This window comes from Dipodomys merriami, unplaced genomic scaffold (assembly GCF_024711535.1).
Source record: "Dipodomys merriami isolate MVZ:Mamm:240054 unplaced genomic scaffold, mDipMer1.0.p SCAF_4, whole genome shotgun sequence".
NCBI classification, from domain to species: domain Eukaryota; kingdom Metazoa; phylum Chordata; class Mammalia; order Rodentia; family Heteromyidae; genus Dipodomys; species Dipodomys merriami.
This window is the reverse complement of record NW_027205603.1, coordinates 32,598,172-32,604,171: the sequence shown is the minus strand read 5'-3', so window position 1 is coordinate 32,604,171 and position 6,000 is coordinate 32,598,172.

The window sequence follows — 6,000 nt, the reverse complement described above, 5'->3', positions numbered from 1 at the left end:
TATGGGACCTTTTCTTGAACTCCACCCCCTGTGGTGTATTGTTAGAATCTTTACAGGATAGCTGTAAGGCCAGGGTAAAATAACATCAAGGAAAACAGCTTTAAAAAAACTTACACCAATTATTCTCTTATTCTTCATCAGGATTTTAAGTTTATCAGTGAAGATTGTTTTTATGTTCTTCTGTAAGGAGTCCAAGCTTACACTTATTCCTCCTCTCCCTTTTCTTCTTACCTCTCTAGAGCAGGTGTCTCAAACTTCACTAATCATTAGGAGCACTAAAGGAGTTAATGAAACTCAGATTTCTGGGCCTACCACAGAGCTGATTTATTAGGTCCAAAATAGGACCTGAGAACATACATTACTATTAAGCTCCTGAGTGGTACTGATGCTGTCTTTGAGATGACATTTTAAGAAGTACTACTTTGGGGCTGGGATGTGGCTCAATGGTGGAATGCTTGCCTAGCATGTGTGAGGTCCTGGTTTTGATTTCCAGCACTACAAAAACAAACAAATAAGCCTGATAGAGTGATAACCACCTGTAATCCTAGAACTCAGGAGGCTGAGGCAGGAGGATTAGTCACTGGTAATCATGTAAATTCAAGGTCAGCCCATGCTATATAGCAAATCTCTGTCTCCAAAAATTAATGCTACTTGAGTATTATACTTGTCTACAACAATGTCTTTTCTACACCATACAGAGAATGGTTCTATATCCTCTTTAGTTTTGGTTTCAGCAAACATACAAGCCCATGGTACTCACTTTTGCTGCAAACACCTATCAACATATTTTCCCAACAAATGTAATCCATTTCCAGCTATGGTATAAACGTAATACCCTCCTCAAAGCTCAGGTTGGAATTTTTTAATTTGTTTACTTTTTATTATTATCTTTAAGCAGTTTATTAATACTAATATGTTTTGATCAATGTCACTTTTTTCAGCATTCTTACCCAACCCTCCCTTGCCTCTCTTTTCCCTCATTCTTTTTAATTTTGTAGGATATATGCTGAATTTTTTATTAATAAGCTTTTTATTGTGAAAATACTGTACAGAAGGTTACAATTACATGAGCAAGGTAATGAATACATTTCTTTTTTTATTAATGAGTTTTTTATTGTGAAAATACCGTACAGAGGGTTTACAATTACATGAGCAAGGAAATGAGTACATTTCTTATCAAGCATTGTTGCCTCCTCCTTTGTTTCCCCTTACCATCCCTGCTCTCCCATCTCTCCACCCCCCAAAGTTGTAAAGTTTGTTTTTTGTATGTTGAATTCTTGACTGCATTTTCCACTTCTTCTCTTCATTCATCCATCCCTTTCCTCTTGACCCCACCCCACCCCTTTCCAATACCTCTTCCTAGTATATCATTTTGCTGAGCTTTGACTTTGCCTTTCTAAGGAAATTTGAGATCTCTCTTGAATCTACCTTATTTCAGTTTCATGTTGATATTTAATTGCCATTATGACAGCAAAAAGAGGTGGAATTACTGGGTACCAATGGCTCATGACTATAATCCTAGTTACTCAGGAGGCTGAGTTATGAGGAGGATTGAGTTTTAAAGCCAGCTCTGGCAGATAAATCAGAGAAAGACTTATTTCCAATTAACTACAAAAGCTGGAAGTAAAGGTGTGATTCAAATAGTGGAGTGCCAGGCAACCTTGAGTAGGAAAACCCAAGTGAAAGTCTGAGGCTCTGAGTTCAAACCCCAGAACTGGCACACACACATCAACAACAATACCAACAACAAAAAATGTAAAACTTTCAACATGTAGTTAGGTCTATCTGCATGAATGGATAAAAGAGAGGTGGGTTAGTGGTGTTAGAGCAGATAAGGAGGATGAGTTTGGCTTGATTCTCATTGTCTTGAAGGTTCTTGCAGATGCTACATCAAGCTATTGGACTCCTTAGCCCTTGAAAGAAAAAAAGATATTAATTAACACATTTGGGGGAAAATAAGCAAAGAGGTTGATTGATTGATTGACTTTTAGTGTGGGCACTTGAAGATAAACAGCTTCACCTGATAATGAATGTACTGAAAATCAACAAGAGAAAGGAAACCAAGCTGAATTCTCAAGACCATAGCAAAAGAGAAATCAGGGACCTAAGAAGCAAGCCTGAGCTGGGGAAATAACCCCAGGACCAGAGTGGCTTTAACTGGTACTTAATATAAAGGAGAAAATTTAAAGAAACATTACTTTCGTGATTTCCTACCCTGAACATTGAAGAAAATGCAAAAAAGAGAATGCACGGTTTATGTACTATTTGTGTTAGAAAATTACTAATAAAAGCTGTTGGCTTTTCAATTTCAGAAGTATATACAATCTTTGGAAAATATGTAAGAGCATAAAGAAAAAGAAAACATCTTTAGTATTTCCATTCAAAGATGCCCCCTAGCAGGGTGGAGGTTTGGTGGTGAGAGGCTGAGAGAGTACCAGGCTCAGTTCTCTAATTCTTCATGAGCACAAGTCTGTTGTAGCAGAAGCATCTCTCTTCTGAGCTATTGTTCAAGAAAATGCTTTTTTTAAATTCTTAATTACTCTTTACTATTATTGTTTTCTTAAACTGATATTGTAAATATGATGTACAGAGGGGTTACAGCTACATTAAGTACAATGAGTGCATTTCTTCTTTAACAGTGTCACTTCTTCCCGCATTTTCTCCCAGTTTTTCTCTCCCAACCCTTCTACCTCCCCATGTATATAGTTCATTTTTAATATAGTGTCTAGTGAGTATCATTGCTGCATTTCTTCACCCTTTATTCCACCCTTTCTGCGCTCCTCCTTACCCTCCCCAAGACAGATAGACTTACATACAAGAGAAATGGTACAGAAATTAAAAAAAAAAACAGTGACAAAGGAGGAAAAAGAAAGAAAAATTTAAAAATAAAACAATTCTTGTTTCCATTTCTTGGAGTTCATTTTGATAAACATAGTTTTATGCTATCATGTGTACATAGCTATTGAGCCTTTGTGATCCTCTCTGAGGGTTATCCTCCTTTGGTCTCACTCTGTGAATGTCTTGAGTCCTATATATCATGTTCAAGTGCATTTTTTTGTCTTTTATCATCCAGTGTATGTTCATGTGGCTTTATAGGCACATTCTAGTTACAACAAATGAGGGAAGCCATGCAACTATGTTTCTTTGGGTCTGGCTTACTTTGCTTAATATAATTTTTTCCAAGTCTTTCCATTTCCTTATGAATGGTACAATATCATTGTTTCTGAAAAACATAAAATTCCATTGTGTAAATAAACCACTTTTTTATTAATAAGTTTTTTTATTGTGAAAGTACCATACAGAGGGGTTACAATTACATGAGCAAGGTAATGAGTACATTTCTTATCATGCATTGTTGCCTCCTCCTTTGTTTCCCCCCACCATCCCCTACCACAAAGTTGTAAAGTTCGTTTTTCATTTTTCAACATAGCATCTTGTACATTTCATTGATACAATGGGTCCACTTGTATCCCTATTTAAACAATTTGTTTTTTCCCTTCCCCTCCCCAGATTATACCAACATCAAAACTTTGGAAAGTAATATGTAGGTTCCTCAAAAGACTCCACATAGAGCTCCCCTATGACCCAGCAATCCCACTTTTGGGCATTTACCCGAATGAACACAAACAAGATCATACTAAAGCTACCAGCACAACTATGTTTATTGCACCAAACCACTTTTTTTTTAATCTATTCGTCTGCTGAGAGGCATCTGGATTGATTCCCTATTTTGGCTATGGAGAATAGTGCTGCAGAGAACATCGTTGTGCTGGTAGTTTTAGTGTGGCCTTGTTTGTGGATTGGATAAATGTGCAGGAGTGGAATTGTAGGTCATAGGGAAGCTCTATGTTTAGTCTTTTGAGGAACCTCCAAACTGCTTTCTGGAATGGTTGTACAAGTTTACATTCTCACCAACAGTGTAGCAGTGTTCCCTTTAGGCCACATTCCTGTCAGCAACTGTTATTGTTCATTTTCTTGACAGGCCATAGAAATTGGGATGATATGGAAACTTAATGTTGTTTTGATGTTGAACGTTTCTTCATGTGTCTACTAGCCACTCTTACTTCTTCAGGGAAGTCTTTCAGAAATATGTCCTTGCAATAGAGAAAAAAACTCAGCGAGAATTTTATTCAGCTTTGATTTATGCAGAGGTAAACTAGACTTTATGAAGGATAATAGGGAAACAGGGAGAGTAGCAATTGATGGCTCAGTAGAGTCAATGAATTAAAAAAAACCACCAAGGGCTTATCAGTATAAATATGATTAGGCAAGTGTGTCTATTAGCTGGTAATTATAGAAGTTAGGATTCTATCTTCAGATGAAACCTGTGAGACAAAGGCTCTAAGGTTCCTGATGAGCTCATTTCAAAGGATGGCTTTCAGGTCTTGGAGAAAGATACTTCTGAGTTGTGGGAGAAACATATATTTCCCAAAGAGACAAAGGAGTGATTTACAAATCTAAGTCTCTTTTAGCAATTTTTCTGAGGAAGAGGCCTATACCAGAAGTTGACAGGAAGAACAAGTAAATTTTGAGAAGGCACTGAAGGAGAAGGCTAGAAACAAAGCCAGTGCTAATTTAAAGCTTTTAATGTGGCAAGAGACAATGGACAAAAGTCATGTGTGCTGGGAGTCAGCAGGTTTTGAAGGCCAAGGTCAAGACCTAGTTACAAGGACTTAGAGAAATGTAGTTAGAATTTGTTTGGTCACGGAGAAAATCTGTCACTCTCCACCTATTTAAATTAAAAATAAAAACATTCTGGCATGTTTGGTTTTTTTTTCTTGCCTTATTCCAGATAAAGTAATTTCCTTCATGGCATCTTCTGTGGTACTTCTAATACAGAAATTTGTCATGTGATATGGTTTTGCAAATTTTATCATCTTATCATATGTGTGTTCATATATATTTGTGTCTTGGCTATTTAACAATATTAAAATTTCCTACAGGAATATTGAGCCAATGCCTCTGACAATGATTTATAAGTTAAAGGTTTTCTACAGTACTTGGATACACGGAAGGGATTCAAAGTCACAAGATACTCAGGTATCTTCATTCATTCCAAAATATTTAATAGATGTCCATTCTATACCTTGCATTTTGTCCAGTGATGATAGGAATGAAATTCAAAAGACCCAGCCCCAGATTTTCTTCTAGATTCTCCCACCATTCCCTCAAAGTCCTGCAATACTACAAAGCTTCCCTAGAAATCTAAAGGAAAAAAATCTACTATCGCAGTACCTTGTCCCTAAGACAATATTGTTTGTTTTAGCATATACGCAATTCAGAAGCTTATTGTTCAAGAGTGCTAGGTAAAAATTCTTAGGCTTATTCTAGGAACTTAAGAAATAATTACCAACCTGATAAGATAGTCCTAATAAAACTCAGATAATGAATATTTGTCAAGCTGTGGCAAAATTGGAATACTTCTACACTGCTAATGGAAGTGTTAAATGGTGCAATCACTTTGGAAGTCAGTCTGGCAGTTTTTCAAAATTTAGAGATGGAGCTATTTAATTGGTCACCAATTCCATGCCCAGATTTCAGTTTTGCTCAACAGAAACAAAAGCATCTCCATACAAAAATAAGTACATGAATGCAAATAGGTCAAATAGTTCAAGTCGTGGGGCTTGAACTCTGGGACTGGGCGCTGTCTCTGAGCTCTTCAGCTCAAGGCTAGTGCTCTACTACTTGAGCCGCAGCACCACTTCCGGTTTTCTGGTGGTTAATTGGAGGTAAGAGTGTCATGGACTTTCCTGCCCAGGCTGGCTTTGAAGCACGATCCGCAGATCTCAGCCTCCTGAATAGCTAGGATTACAGGCGTGAGCCACTGGTGCACAGAGGCCCAAGGGTCAGAGCTGTAATCCAAGCTACACAGGAGGTCAGTCTCACCTGGATCTCACCTGGTGGATCCTGATTCCAAGCTAGCACCAAAAGAAAACGTTCAGGACACTCTACCTCTAAAACAATCTGCAAAAAGTGGTGTGATTCAAGTGGTACAACATC